Below are 19,072 nucleotides of genomic sequence, written 5' to 3'. Positions count from 1 at the left end.
CAGAATTGTGGCATAGATGCCAAAATGGGAAAATCCATTCAGAAATATCAATAGGCCTCAGTAATTAATTCTGGCTTGAGATGTATTCACTTACGATGCTGGAAAACAAGTTATAAAAATGGATTGTTCATGCTATGGTGTGGCATCCAAGATACCGTTACAATGATTAGGACAGAATTGTTTATGCCAGAATTACAGCCATACTTACAGGAGTTCCTATATTAAGATACTTCTTTTTCTGAGAAATGCTCCTATGAGTTGTTCACTGGGAAAGCAAAAATTAGATGAGATTAATTAAGCATGAACTATTTACTAGCCACAGACCGACTATAGAGTTTTGGAAGAGTTACAACAACATTGTGCTCCTGGAATGTTGATGAAAAGGGGTCTGGAATACTGCTAACAATAATTTCAGTGTTCCTTGCTAGGTAAAATGTCATTTTCTTTACACAAAAAATACTCTCCCTGAATCTGCAGGCTTCTTTTTTTTACAACACAGCTTCTTTTCCTTAAAATAAATTATTTAGCCATTTTTAAAATGTATTATTTTAAAGTATCTTTTTTTCCAAGCCAATTGCAAAAGAAGCAATAAACACAGATGTAATTCATAATTAATGTCTTGTGTTTAGATTAGCATTTAAAAGCCTTCCGCATTATGGACAAATTAAAGCTCCATACAGTTTGGCTTGGAAATGCAGAAAATAGGCAAAGCATGTTCTGTCTAGCTTCAGATTCCTACCATTTCATGGGAGTGGGTGGGATGCAAATCTTACCTACTTAAAAATGAGGCAAATCTTGATGGTGAATTGCAACCCCTCATTGGGTTGGGGGTGGAGCCTGGGGAGAGTGGATTTGGAGTGGCCTCCAAAGAAGCCATTTTCTCCAGGAAATGTATTCTGGAGATAAATTATTATTCTAGAAGGTCTTTATACCTCATCTGGAGGTTGACAGTCCTAAATTGTGAGATATTCATGAGTTAAACTTTGGAAACTTCAGCCACCAATTGAAAATGTGCATGACTAAGACCGTTTATGCACTGGAGGTTTCATGCCGGGCTGCAGGCTGGAATTTTAGTTGTGGCAGGTTGTCCCACCTCTTCCTGCACTCACATGGGGGGGCATTTGGCCTGGTGCACCTCACCCATCCCCGATTTGTGTTCCTGTACAGGAGCTGGGGCAGTGAAGTTCCCAGTGCGTAAACGGTCAAAGACAGGGAAACCATGCACTACTCATGTAACATATACATGACCATAGGAAACCATAATGGCTAAGTATGTTATGCATTCTTGGCTCAGTAGGATATACCCTAAATGTCTTATTTCATACAACTATTAGCTAGATAAGAGAAGTGCAAACTTTTCAAGGCAGGAGGATACGGTATCAATCAGTAGAATCCTCCTTATAATTGGGTGATACAGGGGAGCAATTCAAGGGGCATTTCTTGTTATATGGCTTCCAAATCTGCTGTTTGTTTTGGCAATGTATTGGTAAGGGCATCCACTGGGCTTATCTCTACATGCTGCTAAACTGTTTCCCTGCTTGCATTTGGTATCTTGAATTACTGACTGTCAGCATAAACATATGGATTTGCCTTCAAGCATTTGGCTTCTTTTGCTTCCCAATTTCCCCATGGGTTTCTTAAAAATTATTTTTTAGGTATATAGTATCTGTTGAGGAAGGGCCTAAATGACTTCCACTTTGTAGTTTCAGAACTCTTCTGAAATGTTCCACTATAGCAGGCACTACCATAGCCATATATATATCCCAATGTTAAGACACTATGAACAGAATTTTGTGCTGATTTAAATTTTACAGGTCTGCAGGAAAAAAAACTATAGGCCATATTAAGTTGTTTGTAGAGTGCACCAACATTTCCTTAGCAATGTCTGGATCATTTATATATGACAGTTGCGATATCATAGAATCATAGAGTTGAATGATTCCTCCAGGGTCATCTAGTCCAACCCCCTGTAGAATGCAGGAAATTCACAACTACCTGCCCACCCACAGTGACCTCAATTCCAGATGATGCCTCCCTCAAAACCCAGAATCTATGGTTAGTCTGGCCTGGAGGAAATTTGCCTTCTGACCCCAAAGTGGTAATCAGCATTTTCCTGGGCATAAAAGAAAAGGCCACGAGAGCCAAGCATGGAAATAATTCCTTCTGACTAGCCACTTACAATCTGCCTAAATTCACAGAATCAGTATTTCTGTGAGGTGGCTATCTAGCATCTGCTTAAAATCTTCCAAGGAAGTAGAAGCTTCAACCTCCCAAAGACGTCTGCTCCACTAAGGAACCGCTCGAACTGTCAGGAATTTCTTCCTGAGGTTTAGCCAAAAAATATTTTAGAATTAATTATCCTTTGGGGCAACAGAAAACAACTCCTCTCCATCCTCTATGTGACAGCCCTTTAAGTACTTGAAGATGGCTATCATATCACCTCTTAGTCTTCTTCTCTCAAGGATAAACAGACCAAGCTCTGTTTATACATCTTGGTCTCCAAAACACTTACCATTTCATTGTCCTCCTCTGGATGCACTCCAGTTTGTCTACATCCTTCTTCAATTGTGGTGCCCAAAACTTAACAGAGTATTCTAAGTGAGGTCTAACCAGAGCAGAGTAAAGTAGTACCATTACCCCCTGCAATCTGGACACTATACTTCTTTTGATACAGGCCAAAATCCTATTTGCCTTTTTAGCCACTGAGCCACACCACTGACTCATGTTCCATGTATGGTCTAGAGATGTGCATGAACCTGTAAAATGGAGGTTTGTGGGGGGTTGGGGAAGGCATCACAAACCTCAAACCTGCATGGACCTCCCTGTGTTCATGGACTTTGGGGTTCTCTCAGGTTCGTTTAGCTGTTTCCTGGGATGCTATAGGTGAAATCCCCCTAGATCCTTTTCACACATACTACTGACAAGCCAAGTCTCCCACATCCTATAAGGATGCTTTGGATTTTTCCAGGATAAATGCAGAACTTTACATTTATCGCTATTGAAGTCAATTTTAGCCCAGTTTTTCAGCCTGTCATGATCATCCTGTATTCTGATTCTATCTTCTGCTGTATTTGCTATGCCTTCCAGTTTAATACCATCTGTAAATTTAATAAGCAACCATTCTATTCCTTCATCCAAATCATTTATGAATATGTTGAACAACACACTGCCCAGGAGAGGTTCCTGAAGCACTCCACTTCTTCTACAAGAGGATGAAGAAACCTACGGGAGTGACCTGTCAACCAGTTATTGACCTACCTAACAGTAGTAGGATCCATACTGTATTTTGATGATGATATCTTTTCAGTCGTGTCCGACCCTCAGCGATTCTATAGGAAAGTTTTCTTCATTTGTCTCTGTCAATGACCGCTTCTTTCAGATGGTTCATGGTCATCCCTGTATTGGCTTTGTTTGTGTATTATACCAACTTGTCAACAAGAATATCACATGGAACCTTATCAAAAGCTTACTGAATTCAAGATAAACTATATCCACAGCATTCCCCTGATCTAGCAATGAAATAACTTTCTTATAAAAGCAATTAGTAATAACTTACATTGCTGCAATCTCCCTTTCTAGTCTGTTCTTGAAGTTCCTTTGTAATAGAACAGCTACTTTGAGGTCCCTTACTGAATGTCCTGGAAGGTTGAAGTGTTTCCCTACAGGACTGAAAAATTAGTAATAACTCGCATTTCTGTAGTGTCCCTTTGATGTTAGTAATATGTAATGTAATTTTGAATTTAACTCTCTGGTCTCAGGACAAGATACTTGCAGGCACAGCCTGTCACTTGCAGAGATGTTTCCACACCTGGGTGGAGATGGATGGGGCCAGTAACAACTGGGAAAGTGCCTGCCATTAATTATTAACATAGACAGTTTTATTTCTCCAATGTTTTATTTCTCCAATGTTTTTTGAATTGCAGCTGAAGTCAAAAGGACTGAATGGCTGTTTTGGCAAAGAATTATCATATGGCATCGCACGGCTGAATTTGGATATTGTGACACAGTTTACTAATTTGCCATAATTTGCTTTTGCCTCATATCTCCACAATTATGATGGTTCTTCATTTAGTCTGCACTCAAAAGCTCATGCCTTGAATAAATCTTTGTTGGTCTTAAAGGTGCTATCGGACTCTATTTTTCTTGTGCTACTTCAGACCAACATGGTTACACCCTTTAAAAAAGAGTTAAGGTTAGTCTGACACAAGACATTATCAGCAGAATATGTTCTTAAATCTCATATCTCTAGCCCAAGACATATCTCTAGTGCAAGACATTATCACCCAAATATGTTCTTAAATCTTATATGTGAAACACTGACATATTTTAAGATTACTGCTGTCTCCCTCTGGAAAGAAAATCTAAATATTTATATTGAAATGCTAACTTAAACTGGCATTTGTTATTTTTCAAACCTCAATGCTGTCACTGAAATTTTGTTTAAATGTTGCTGTTTTATCCTTAGGTATTTTTATTGAAGTTTTCATTGTCCTGTAATTTTAATAATTTCATTTTGTTGTTTTATCCTGTGACCCACCTTGAGAGAAGGCACATAAATGCTTTAAATACATACACATGAACCTGAAAGTGAATTGGCACAGTTTCCCCTTTGGAATTCAAAGCCAGAGAGTCCCACCTCCCAAATATTCATTTTCTCCCAGGGGACTGATCTCTGCAGACTGGAAATGACTAGCAATTCCAGTAAATCCCATTGTCCCAACTGGAGATGCACATCCTACAACCTCTCTGGGGTACAGTGCTACAGAGTTCCCCCCTCCCAAGCAGCCCTTCTCCAGGAACCTGGAGATGAGTTGTCATTGCAGATCCCCCCCTTCATAACAGCCATTTTTCCCTGGGGAGTTGATCTCTGCTGATGACCTCCAATTCCGGGAGATTTCCAGGCCACACCTTGAGATTGGTAACCCAAATTATTTATTTACTAGGGGCAAAGCCCATTGTACCAAGAATACAATGGGCGCTAGAGCTTGGCAGTGGGAAGAGGAAGGGGAGGAGTTGTCCAGTCAGTAAAGGCATGGGGTTGAATGTGTGTTGTGTGGGAGGTTGCGGTGGCATGGTGGCAAATGAGGCCATGGGTGTGGAGATATGGGTGTCAAGAACCTGTGGTTTGGAATGTTAGTTGAGTGTGGGAGAGGGCTGACGTTTGGGAATTTTGGCATAGTGGTTACAGATGAGCTTTCCAGAGCCATGTCTTCAGATATGTGAAGGGAAAATCAGACTGGAGACTCTTCTTAGGGGAAGATTACATGGCAACCAATTCCCCCCAGTTCTGTGTCATTTCCCTTATTGAGTAAATTAGGCCACAGACACCGAAATGCCCCTCTGCCCTAATACACATGGGGTAGTCACAGTACACAGGTGTCCAACCTGTTCCTTCTTTTCCATTTTTTCACTGTTGATAAAATGTTATGTGCCCACATGCTTCTTTTTCATGGTTGCTCCTTAGAAGAACGGATTTTTGTACCCTATTGCTTACTACCCAAAGGAGTCTCAAAGCGGTTCACAAACACCTTTTCCATTTGTCTCTCCACAATAGTCAACCTGTGAGGTATGTGGGGTTGTGAGTGGTCAGAGAACTGGGAATGGGCCACAGTGACCCAGCAGGCCTCAGGTGTCTCAAAGCATTTTCCAATCATCTTCCCTTCCTCTCCCTCTCACTATTTACAGTTTCAGGACGTAAGTATTTATTTAGATCTTCCTGCACTTTCCAGACTCACAGGACTGATGCTGGTCTGCCTGTCTGCGCCCCAGAATACAAACAGTTGCTGGTAAGGGTTGGCCATAGCCCATATGCCAGGAGGGACACTCCTGCACCACTCCCTCCCAACTGCAGGCAAAAATGGCTCATTTGAAGGCTGGACTCTGAGGCATTGTACGATTTTGAAGTCCCAACTCCAAACCTCCAGGAATATTTCTAACCCTGGGGTAGCTAACCTCCAGGTGGGGCCTGGAGAGCTCCTGAAATTACAGCTCACCTGCAGAGTATAAAGATCAGCTCCCCAGGCAGAAAGGGCTACTTTCGAGAGGGTTGTGGTAGAGAAGAAACATTTAAGGCCTCCAACACAGGTTGTTGTTGAATTGAAAGACTTGAGGGCTACTGCACAGGGTTGTTGTGCAGATGAAACAGGAGGCAAAAAACCCAGTTTCATCAGCAGAATAACGCTGTGCAGTGGCCTCAAACCTGCAGAGAGTTGCAAAGAAGAAAGAAACATGGCTTGGCTGTGTCTAACCCCCGGCCAGAGCAGTATTTTAAGTGAGAAGGGGCTTTTCTGTGGCTTCCCGGTCAAGCAACTGTTTGGCAGAAGGGGAAAGTCTCCCCCCCCCTCAAAAGGAATGCCCTCAGGCTCCCCTGCATTGCTCTTGGTAATGCCTCCCTCCCCTCAGTCAGGGCCTGACAGAGGCTCCTTTGCAGCAGGCCTGAAGGGAGGGGGAGGGAGCACACACACCAGCCTCCTGCCAGCTCTGTCAGGGTTCTGAGGCAATTTACAGTTGGACATGACAGTTAGGACAGCCCTGGGGCGAAAAGGGCTGGTGCAGCCTGTCCAAGCCTCTGTTCTCATCCCCCTTTGCAGCCCTACTGACCTCCTCTCCCTTTGGTGGTCAGGGGCAGACTGGCAGCCATTTATCCAGATTGCCCCTGGCTGGATGGAATTTTGGTCTGTCCTGGTGAGGGGCCAATCGGAAGGCACTTTGCACCTTCCGAATGGCCCCTCCACTTGTCAGTCTAGGGCCATGGGACCAATTGTTGCCCTTCCTCATCACAGACTGAGCCCACCCCAACACCCCTTACTGTTTTATTAAGAGGGAAAAGATTTATTAGATTTTTATACCGCCCTCCCTTACAGCTCAGGGCAGTTTACATATAACATCACGGGGTGATACATCGAAAGGCCTAAACATATAACATAGTCAAAAGTAACATGAACAATAATCCAACAGTGGTTCTGAATCAACACAGTTTCAATGGACATGATCAACCTCAACATAACAGAAACAGCAATTTAGATAAGGCCCCCCAAAGAGGTCAGTCTGGATCAGGCCATGGAGGGGATGTCTGAGGGGAGATTTGGTTGGTAGAGGAACTCCCTTTTGCAGGCCCTGCGAAATGGTGGGAGTTCAGGCAAGGCCCTGGTCTCTTCAGGGGGCTTGTTCCACCAGGTGGGGGGCAGGAGAGAAAAAGCTCTGGCCCTTGTTGAAGACTGATGTGCTTCTTTGGGGCCAGGGATGACTAGTCAGTTGGTGGTGGCAGAGCGTAGTGCTCTTTTGGGGGTATAGGCAGAGAGACAGTCTTTTCCTTCTCGAGAAAATGTTGCTAGAAGAAGAATCCCAGTATCAGGAGAGCAATTGGGCAGATGAGAACTTATATACAGGTGTAATGTTAGCTACAAGTGTCATCCCAAGATTCAAATAGTAGAATCGGGGAGGCTCAAATATCAATTCTACCATGAATCTTGCCAGTGTGGTGTAGTAAGAGTGTAGACTCTAACCTGGAGAATTGGGTTTAATTCCCCACTCCTCCACATGAAATCTTCATGGATGACCTTAGGCCTGTCATAGTTCACTTAGAGCTCTCTCAGCCCCACCTATTTCAGAGGGTTAGTGTGGGAAGAGGTAGACTAGGCAATTATAAGCCACACTGAGCCTTCTTCAGATAGTAAAATGTGGGGATATAAAAACTCTTTTTCTATTACTTAACCTACCTGCAAGGTTTTTTTTTTCTGAAGACAAATTAAGGAAGACCCATGTATATTAAGTTCTATGGAAGAAGACTGAGATAAAAAAAATGTATTAGATGCACAGAATGCCAATATGATTTAACTGGATCAGCTGCTGAGTTGATTTCATCCTGCAGTATTTCATCCTGCAGAGGAGCAGTACATTTCAGCTACAATGCTCAGGTAGCCAAGATACAGCAATGTTACAGAGTGATTCAGGGTAACTCTAAATATAGTCGTCATTGCTGCTATTAGGAATTTTGAAAAGTGACCGTGTGACACTCAGAGAATCAGTCATGATGAAACATCCCATCACAAATCAACGTTTGACCTTCTAAAGCTATTTTTATGTTATTACACTGTTTTTTTGTAGGGTTTTATGTAGTATCATGGCCTTTAAATCATAAGAGGCTATGAAACCTTGTAACCAAGATTACCATCTCATGGAGGTTGTTAATTTTACAAATGCTTGTAGAAGGTAATGACATTCTAAAACTATGCAGCTGAGGAGGAGTGGATGTATGCAGACTTTATTATTATGCATCTGTGAACTTTTCTGGCAATTTAAAACCCAGGTTCCACAATCAGATTTCAGACATGGAATTTCTCAATATGGCTACATGGCTTCTCAACAGCATATTAAAATATATACAGTTTCTCCTATATGGTATGAAGAAGAAGAATGTACCATCAGGTTGCAATTAACTCTTGAGGAGCACAACCAAGAGGTATTCAAGGCAAGAGATGAGCAGAGGTGCTTTGCCATTGCCTTTGTCCATGTAGCGACACCAGGAATTAGAAATCCCTGAATGGTAAGACTTGTGCATTTTGTTAAACAGTAGGAAATGCAAGATGTTCCCACTGGGGATTGATAAGGAATAAACTAATTGAAAAGAGGTAAGTGACCCTGCTTGCAAATTTTCTTCTTTGCACAGATGGGTATGTCATCTCATTTCAGGGTAAGTTACGTTTCTCCCACTTTTTACATCATTGTCTGAGGAAGTGTGCATGCACATGAAAGCTAACACCTTGAATCAATTTTGTTGGTCTTGAAGGTGCCATCGGACTCAAATTTAGTTTTCACACCATTGTCACCCAACTCCAATTTTGACATGGATTGTTCCCCTTCTTCACCCCTTTTCCACCTTTGACTGTCTCCTGGGCCTTTAACTATTGGGTTGGATCCAGCTAGCTTACTAGCTTAATCTCTCTCTATTCTCATCTTTACTACAACCTCAGATAGTGATGCTATAGCCACATGGCTTGTAATTGGTGCCAGTCCTGTGATTGCCAGCATAACATTGTGGATGTCCAAAGGAGACTCCTGCCTGTCTTTCTTACCATTCCAAATGCTGGTTGGAGCCAACCAATTAGATATTTTTACTGAGAGTCATAGAACTGAAAGCGGCCATACAGACCATGTAGTCCAACCCCCTGTTCAATGCAGGATCAGCCTATAGAATCCAGGGTAAATATCTGGCTTGCTGTGTTACCTGAAATGCATGCCAGGAGAACATGTGAAGGGGGAGTGCCTTGTGAGAGGTCAGGTAACCTTTAGCAAAGGATCAAATTGCCTGGGAATTCACCTGGTAATTTGCAGTCGGTGCAAACTTAAATGGACTTCGAGGAACGGTAGAGGACAGGAAGGCCTGGAGGATCATTGTCCATGGGGTCGCGATGGGTTGGACATGACTTTGCACCTAACAACAACAACCTGGTAATTGAACCCTTAGGAACTCGAGGCAGACAACAGATATAGTAAAATAAAATAAGTAGTCTTTAAATAAAGTAAAATAAAAACAGACGTAGACATACATCAGACACCCTAACAGGCTATCTGAGATGGGAAAATAAGGGGAAATGAACAGAATTTGGGGAGAAGGTCAATGGAAGGAGCTATTTACTGAACTTGAGGAAGGCAGAGAGGCAGAGCGAGGTGACAGGGCATTTTGGAGTGGGTCCCAAAATCCAGAGTGCGAATTTGGCTTGCCAAGACAAGGAGTTTTATACCATTTGGGAGGGTTGTGTGTGCTACATACACAAGGTGGACTGTGTCAGGTTTGCGACAATAGAGAGACTAGTGTTGAGAGATTGGTCCATTACAACATAAAAACAGAAAGATTAAAAAAAAAACTAAAGCACTTGGTGTAATGATTAAGAGTGGTGTTTTGTCTTCTGGTGAGCTAAGTTTGATTCCCTGCTACTCCACATGCAGCCAATGTGGACCTCAGGCTTGTCACAGTCCTGATAGTTCTGTTCTCACAAAACAGTCCTGCCAGAACTCTCTTAGCCCCAACTACCTCAGATTGCCTGTTGTGGGGCGAGTGAGGGAAGGGAATTGTAAGTCACTTTGAGACTCCTTCAGTTAGTGAAAAGTAGGATATTAAAAAAAAAAACCTCTCTTAAATCAACCAGAACTGTTCATCATCTAGTAAAAGCTGTCAGAAAGAAAACACTGGGCCATTTCGCACGGCTTCAAAGTAGCACAATGGTTGCTATTTGGAAACGCTACTAATTTGCCATAACCCACGACGTCGTAGACAATCTGCAACAATCCTGAAACCAATCAGCAAAAAGCGCTTCGTTGTGGCGCTTTCAGGGGAATCCAGAAAAGTGGATTCACCCTCCGGATAGCGATACACTCCTGCAACCAATCTGCAACAGTAGCGCTAAAGACCTGTGCGTTACCATTGTTGCTGGTTCTTCAAAGTCCCTCCCCCTGGCTCTCTCCTCCAAACTTCCGGCGAAGCCATCGCCATTTTTTTTTCTCCGAGCGAGCGGGGATAAACGCACCGGCGAGCCTCTTTCTGTTTAAAGCCTTCCCTGGCTTCAGTCCTTCACCTTTAGTCACTAAGCACAAACCACTGAAAAGCCCGTTTGCTGAAATAAAGTCCCTTTTATTTTTTACAAATAAATTCAGCCGAAAATCGGGCCCGTGAGGGGGGGGGGATTTTTTTTTTATCACTCGAGGCAGCGTGCAAACGATCATACAATCAAACGACAGCTCACATTAGGCAGCTGGATGGGTCTCTCCGTAGCAACGAATCTACCTAGATTCGTTGCTATGGGTCGTTTTTTTTTAAAAAAACCTTTCTTAAAGGGAAAGGGGCTGTTTGGGAGCATGCTAACGACTGCCCATTGGCTGCTTGACGGCCAGGGGCGGGACGAGCTTGGCAATAGCGCTTCCTTTCTAGCGATTTCTGCCGAGACCGGAAGCCTGTGGGAAACGCTAAAAAACGCAACTGATTCCACTACAAAGGCAGGTATGCATAACGACGAATTCCACTATTTTAAATGGTGATTTTTCATTCTGCAAACAATTTGCAACAAAGATCCCTGTGCGAAAAGGCCCACTATTTTACCCCTCCCTAATTGTGGCCATTAAAGAAATACCCACTCTGATACACCATTTCAAAGGACTGCTATTACAACAGAGAAAGCCCATGATCTCTGTGATTCCAAGAGAGTGCATCTCAAGGACCATTTACGTGCTAGGAACTTTACTGCCTCAGCTCCCATGCAGGAGCACAAATCAGGGGAGGATGAGGTGCACTGGGCCAAATGCTCCTCCGTGTGGGTGCAGGAAGAGGTGGGGCAACCTGCCACAACTAAAACTCCAGCCTGCGCCCGGCATGAAACCTCCAGTGCGTAAACAGTCAAGGAGAAGGATCTCTGAGGTATATGGGACCATCCGGGAAATATGGTACAATAAAAATAAACATGAGAGCCGAAGGCCATGAAGGGCTTTCAAGGTATCAATTGGAGTACCAGGCTTCTAGCTATGGTGAAAGGCCTCCCAAAAGCACATCTAACTGCCCACCATTGTGCCTCATGGTGACAGGAGAATTTTTTAAATGGTGATATCAGTTATTCTGCTACATCACTTATGAAAAAATCTAGAAGCAATATAGGTAACTGTAAGAACTGCTAGAAATTCTAGATTTTTACCAAAGAGGTTTTTTGATAATTCCTAGAACTGTCCTATGTCACTTTCAGCTTTTCTTAGAAATTGATGTAGTGCCGCTGCTGATGTCATGCCTTCCCTGGCATTAGCCCTCCTAGGGATTGCCCAGGCCATGTCTGGCAATGAAACTTGGACTGAATTGGACCTTTTGAGTTGGACATACAGGGATTAGCTAAGCACTACAATTGATATAGGACTAGAGTGTTATGTTTTAAGAGGCTGACCCCTAAAAGTGATCTGGCTATCACATTTTGTAGCAATTGAAACTTCTGTGATGACTACAAAGGCAGCCTTACACACAAGATCATTGATGGCATGCCCTTCAGCTTATGTATCTGAGAGCAATTATTAGTACAGAATTTAAATAACCCCATTACATAGATAACTTCGTAGTATGGACTCCATTTTCTCCAGCATATTGTTTTGTAGGTTTTGTCTTACATGACTCCAGTATTTTTATACCCAATTCTTATTTAAAGTATATTGAGAAGATGGTGTACATGTGTGTTTGTGTGTGTAGTTTATTTTCTGGGGGTGGTTATCTCATTTAAAAATGATTCTTGTACGGAAGAGATGAATATTGATGCCTATATTATATAGCTGCACAGCTGTGCCGACTGCCTCCAACATTTTATGTTTGCGCATACAGATGTTTTGAATTTTACCAGGCTCAGCACTACTCCAAACTCTCTTGGGGAAACTGCTAAACTGCTTGTTCCATATTCAGATGTCCCTTTGGCAGATTATAATAGAGAGCCTTGGAAAACATATTGTTTTACTGGCAATAAAGAGGCAATAACAACTTAATACAATCAGAAAGAATAACTTAACAGTCTAAATGTCTGAAGTAATGGGATAATAGAAATTACTTTTGGATATCAGCTTCAGCAGTTTTCTGGGTGGTGATATTTCAGGTGATCATTTATACTTAATGAAATGCAATGAAACAATAGAAAGTTATTGATTTAGGATGGGGAAAAAGTTTTGTTTGAGTCGACAATAGACCTCCTGTTGGTGGAAGAAACAAATCACCTACGTTACATCTCATTGTAGTCACTCAAAATCAATAACTTGCCTGCATAGGGATATATATTTCTTCTAGCCATACAAACCATTTTGATGTATGCTGGATTATCAAAAAAAAAAGCCCATTTGATACCTGCAGCTAACTCGGTAGATCAGTCTATTCATCCATCTATGGCCTTTTTACTTACTGGGAATGTTTCAATGGGTTGCTACCTTGGAGGACTACTGTCTAAACCCATTCACTAGTTCAGACATTTTACCCCTATCCCCAAATAGCGACATGAGGAAACAAGTGAATGTTTTTCACTTCTTTTCTATCCTTGAATGAGCTATATCAGTAAAGCACCAATACTTGTAACAACATAATGTGACTAGCAGGTAGCCACTACTGAGCCTCGGGTTGTGGGTATATTCCCTCCCTTGTTCCCAATTCTAGCAGCATTGCCTTCAACTCTACCTATCCTGGTCTGTCTATCTGAACAGTTTTGGAGGAATTGCCTGCCTCACATCCTGCTCGAGCAGCTAAGGCAGGCTTTCTCTACAAGGGTTTTGTGAAACCCTGGGGTTTATTGATGGATCTGGAGGGGTTTCCCAAATGGGTGACATGCCCTGAAGGTTCATTGGTGAACAATGGAATCACACTTGAACTCTGTTCAGTGAAATATGCATCACTGGATCATGCAGTACCCCTAGTTGGCCACAAGGAGCCTGAATCCTGATACCCCATGCTGTGTAGCTCTCTGTCATCAATAAAGTTGTGGCCACTTTTATGCAAAAGAATGTTGGGGGTCATCATTGTCCTCCTGCAAAGCAAGGGTAAATGGGACTCACCCTAGATGTATTTGCTGTCACAGGGGAACCCCATGCCATTGAAGGACCCCCAATGGGAGTGGCATTGAACAACATTGGGGGGCTGGCCAGGGTCAGGCTGCCTCTTTCCCTCTCCTCCCCCTGCTCCCGCAACAAGGCTACCCACCTAGGCTGATTCTGAACTTACTTTGTTTATTCCATTATGGGTCCTCCTGAATTCAGATTGATTTGAACTCAAGTCTTCCTCTATTTCCTCCCCCCCCATTCAAACAGAAAGTGTTCTGCACATGATTAAGGAAGCTCAGAAGGGGGGGCAGTCAAGCACAGCAGGAGTCTCTTTACTTGAAGGGGGGGAGAGGATTGGAGACAGCAGAGGAGGGGGAATAAATCCAAGAGGAAAATCTCTGCTGAGAGAAGTTAGGGCTTCCTTTTTAAGGGCTTTTCTATGACATTTGAGGCTCAAGACAGTTGCACCTTTACTTATACCAATTTTTCAAATATCGAGGGTTATATCCGCTCCAGGATATCATGGGGGAAAGGTAGGGTCACTCCAGATCAATCATGCTTGTTGCAGAGGGAAAATTTAAATCACCAAAAAAAAAATCGAAATCGCATTCAGTGTAGATGGCAGGGATTGAATTGACCTGGGATTCAAATAAAAGCTCCGTGCAGATTCAGCCCTAGCCCTCTCTGGTTGTGGTTTTTTTTTTTTTTTAAAGCTAAATGTTGTAGAATGTGTTATCAGTGGGATTTTATGCATGGGGTGGATCCATTTTCAGAGCACACAATGCATGCATGCTGGCCTGTTCCATAGAAGGGGCTTCTCTAAAAGGCTGTGGGCAAGCCTAGTCAGGCGGCCCAACCACTCATAGAGTAGGGGGCATGATGGCAGAGCCACACTTCCAAGTATCAAGGGAACCTGACAGAGGCTCATGCACCAATGGGTCCCAACTATTGCCCCCTCCCTATGAAGACCAGCAGGCTATTGGGGGCCCAGGTATCCTGGCAGTTGCCCAATGGACCTGGGCATTTCTGCGAATCTCCAGGGGCTACCTTGAGGCAGGCTGGCCACAAGATGGATGGATCCTGATACCCCATGCTGTGCAACTCTCTGTTATCTATAAAGTTGTCACCAGTTTTATGTCAAAATTGATGTTGGTTTCAGTGTCCTGACTGAGGCATGGTTGGTGTTCCCCTGCAAAGCTGTGGTATCAAAGGGCTTTTTCTATCGGTATTTTTATTCAATTCAATATCCTTTGAACTTTACACATTACATATTATCTTCGGTGCATATTTGCTGTTGAGAACCATTGCTGTATATTTTGATTTTCCCTCCCTTTTTCCATCTTATATAGTTAAGGAAATATAATTTGTATCTGTAGGGGATTTTGTAATCTTCTGTGTCAACATCAGAATCAAATGTCAATTGTCCTTGTACAAACTAAGCTCTTTTTAAAACCGATTTTCTATTTCCTTACCTATTATTTTACAATTAAAATATGTGTTTTCTATGTTATTTGTGATCAATTAAAGAACTATTTGATACTATACATGCACTTATATGATATGATACGAAAACGTTTATTAAAGGCTATTACAAAGCATAATTAAAACAATATGGTACAAAAATGTATAAAACAAAATTTCTCCAATATTGTGTACATAAAATTGTAAACATGGGCTGCTAAGTTGTAATAAGGAAAAAATCGTGCATCAAGGTGGAGACTCCTGTAAATATGCTTTGGCTCGGATCTTCCTGGCAGAGCGAAAAGTGCCACCCTATATGAAATATAGCGGTCGACATCTGATAACAGATAGGTGATTTTGTCAGAATCAGAAATGGGGTATGAGTTCGGTAATAACTTGGTAAGGAATTTGTCCCTGGGTTCCGAGTATATATATAAATGCAGATTTTCCATACATTATGTCTAGCAACCATGCAATAAGTGGATTGAATCCATTGGAAAAATTAATGGACAACATTGGTGGAGACCATCTTTTCCTGCCATCCCCTACTTGACAGCAGTTCATGGACAACCATATCAAAAGTGACCAACAGATCCAACAGAACAAGCAAGAGTCCTTCTTTCTAGCAATTGTAATCTTGATTGCGACATGCCTCATCCCGTTCTTCATATTCTCACCTTTGATCATTGTGATACAAGCTGTATTATCTTCAGGGGATCACTGTGCTTTGAGACAAATTTCACAGCAATTCCTGGACATATCACATTCTATAATCTGATAACCACATACAAAAACTTCTTAATAAATTCAAAGTTTATATGGCCCATTTTTCTATGAAATCCATAAACAGTCTCTATGTTTGCTTGTTTACATGAAGCAGAATTGGCTGATCACAGCCTTTCCTCTCTGCATTAAGGAAATAAAGATCCCCTTTCCCCAGCTTTAAATGTGACAAACAATATATTTATTATTTAGTTGCAAAAAAGATGTGTTTTCAGATGCTTGAGTTTCATCATCATTAATTTTTGTTATTCCTTTTCAGCAGATATTCAAAACTATATTCAATTGTTAGCTTTTCTCTGCACATTAAGTTGTGCACATGCCCTTCCTAATTAGAGAGGCAAATGCAACATTTATTATTAATTAATGTTTAATATCATGTCCATTTTTCTCAAGTCAGTCTGCATATTCCAAAAGCACGTTTAAATGTTTATGTCATGTCCTTCTCCAATGCTCATGGTCAAAAACTTTACATGGAGAAGTCTTTGGGACGTTAAAGAATTACTTTGATATATTTCTTCTAGCTCTTTCCTCAGCTATTTGGCTGTTTTAACAATTTACAACCTTGTCTCAGAATCTTGAAGAGTCCCAGCTATTATGTGGAGAGCTGCATAATTATCTATTTTAAACTGTTTACATTCTGGGAATTCCTTATCTGGGAAAGCAACTCTTACGGTGTGACCATTGCATTCCCATTTCATTTAGGACTTTACATGTCCAGCTAATATAATTAGAATTGCTTAGATTGGGAAGAGGTTGCATTGCAGCAGGGGCTAATTTAGGAATTGAACCATTCATTTCCCTGTTTCTTACAGAAGTCAACACATCTCCTTCGTTTTCTCCCATCTTGCCTGGCTGCTGGCTTTGTTCCAAAGCTCCTGGAGGGTATGCCTCACTTTTGCAAAATTCAGCTTAGCTATCAGAGGGCTTTTCTGTAACTCTCTGCTCTGACTCAGAATCATAATCTGTCTTCTTTGCAAAAAAGACTCACAACACTTTCCAAAAAGAAAAAAAAATGTTTTGTTTTGTTTTAGTTTAGACTTTGTTCTAGTCTTTACTGCCAGGTCTCAGTAAAAACAATCTTGCACAGAGAAAAATTCTGGGCTTCCATAACTATATTGTGTATATAAGTTAATTGTGTAATTTAAAGTAGTCGAGTTCATATATAAATGATGAGACCAGACAAGGTAGTATTATAGTATTAAAAAGTATTTTACTAGACTACCAGGGTAGGGGAATTTGGAAGTAAAAAAAAAAAAGTGCATAGCTTTCTATAGCTCATGGCAGAGCTCTAAATCCAAGTTGTTATGTGCTTGAACTCCAAAATGGATCTCTCTTCACTGCCCAAAGCAGTCTCAGAGAACAAAGGGTGGAAGTAGAAATCCGTCTTTTCCATTTTCAGTTGCAGGAATGAGAAACGAGCACGTAAGCAATGGTTGTAAACTCATTTCTGTTTCTGGGTGGAGGTAAAGAGACAGAATTTGAAAGCCAGTGTTCTAGCCCTGGCATGACATTACCATTACATTTTAGGAAGTCATTCTGCAGGTTTCTATCTTTTGATGAGTGCATTACAAATTTAGAGTCCAGTGGCACCTTTAAGACTAGCACATTTTTATTTAAGGTATGAGCTTTCATGTGCATGCACACTTCCTCAGATACAATGTCATGGAATGAAAATAATCAGTTCAAATGTAGAGGTAGAGTGTGAGAGTAAATTAACATACAGCATAATGAAAATGGTTAGCAGATTTCAGAGATAAATAGGAAAAAAACTGATTTTAGAGTGTGCATTCTTAGGAAAGCTCATACCTTGGATAAAACTTTGTTGATCTTAAGGATGCCACTGGACTCTAAATTTGTTTTGCTGCTTCAGACCAACATGGCTACTCACTTGAATCTAACTTATCTTTGCATTTTTCATATTTGTTTCAGGCTCGGATCTCAATGTGACTCTTTCTTGTTTTGAACAGGAAATCAATATTCCTCAACAGGGATTAGAAAGTGCACAACGTTCTAGGCCAGCAAAATATTTACTCAAGCATCAGTCACTACCATCGTCCTTCGGAGCATTCTAAAAAGCCAGGATGTGCACAGAATTTCTGGAAGACAAAATACATACCGGGACTTGCTGTGCAAATAGATTTGGCACTATATGAAGGTGTATGCATAGCTGATTAATCATAACGGCTTTGAAGGATGGGATGAATATTTCAACACCCAGTTTCCTCGTGGTTTTAAATTACTAGCTCAAAGGTGTTTAGTAGTATTTTATGAAATTAGACAATCCTGACACAGATATGCATAAACAATTAGAAAAAGTAAGTCACAGCCAAACACCAGAATCTAGAGTTTGGGGCCTGTTTACAGGTCTCTGTTCATGAATTCCTTGCTGCATCTCCTCCTATGGTCCAAGTAGAAACAGGGATAATCAGTATGTCCAGAGGCTGGCAGTGACCTGATTACTAGGGCTCGTGTAACTCCTCTTCCTGTCAGTGTCGCTTACCTGTGCTATGAAACCTTGAGGCACAACACAGACATACCGGTAGCAAGCGGGATCCAAGAGGGCAGGGTCTGAGCCAGTGGCTGTAGCCATAATGGTGCTGGCAGAGATTATGGTGAATGGGCCACCCCTCCCCAGCCGCAATTGTAGCTGGCAGGTGTCAGATCCTTTAGCTTCTGCCATTATTTAGGATGTTTCTGTAATTAGGTTATGTGTAGGAAATGGGGGCAGCTTCTCCTTTGCTTTGTTTTATGACCCTGATGTTTCTTCCTGCATTTCCGCTCCCCCTCCCACTTGCTCGCCTCTAAGCATCCAATTTGCTCTGTTCCTTTCCATTTTTCCCTTGAAACCAAATTTCTCATTGGAGTGCTAAGGCTGTTTGATGTTCCCCCATTTTTGCTGGATTCCCACAGAACAGGGAGGGAAAGGGTTTGGGATATATGTGGAAACCATGGCCTCAGTTTTGACAATGCCTTGATGAAAGTACTTTCTTACTTAAGAAATAAATCTTTGACTACCTGCCAATAGTTTGCTTTTCTGAGTAATCGAAGATCCTCACAGGAGGGCCAATTGAGACTGATACAGACTTGGGACTGAGGGTGGCACTGGAGAATAAGAAGAAGAACTGAGTTTCTATACCTAAAGGAGTCCCAAAGGTTTACGAATACTTTTCCTTTCCTCTCCCCACAGCAGACACTCTGTGAGGCAGCTGGGACTGAGATAGCTCTGAGAGAGATGCTCTGTGAGAACAGCTCTAAGAAAACTGTTCCTAGCCCAAAGTCACTGAGCTGG

At 41.8% G+C, this 19,072-nt stretch overlaps 1 long non-coding RNA gene across 1 annotated transcript in view; it reads left to right on the top strand.

The window, feature by feature from the left end:
- Positions 1 to 18,731, top strand: part of LOC143823123 (uncharacterized) — a 44,318-nt gene extending 25,587 nt beyond the window's left edge. Inside the window, exons 2-3 of the long non-coding RNA XR_013226385.1 lie at positions 16,596 to 16,665; positions 17,751 to 18,731. This is a non-coding gene — a long non-coding RNA (uncharacterized LOC143823123). The remainder of the gene's footprint in view (positions 1 to 16,595; positions 16,666 to 17,750) is intronic.
- Positions 18,732 to 19,072: the final 341 nt, after the last annotated feature.

The sequence above is a fragment of the Paroedura picta genome, chromosome 13 (assembly GCF_049243985.1).
Source record: "Paroedura picta isolate Pp20150507F chromosome 13, Ppicta_v3.0, whole genome shotgun sequence".
Lineage (NCBI taxonomy): Eukaryota > Metazoa > Chordata > Lepidosauria > Squamata > Gekkonidae > Paroedura > Paroedura picta.
This window is presented reverse-complemented; position numbering and strand designations above follow the sequence as displayed.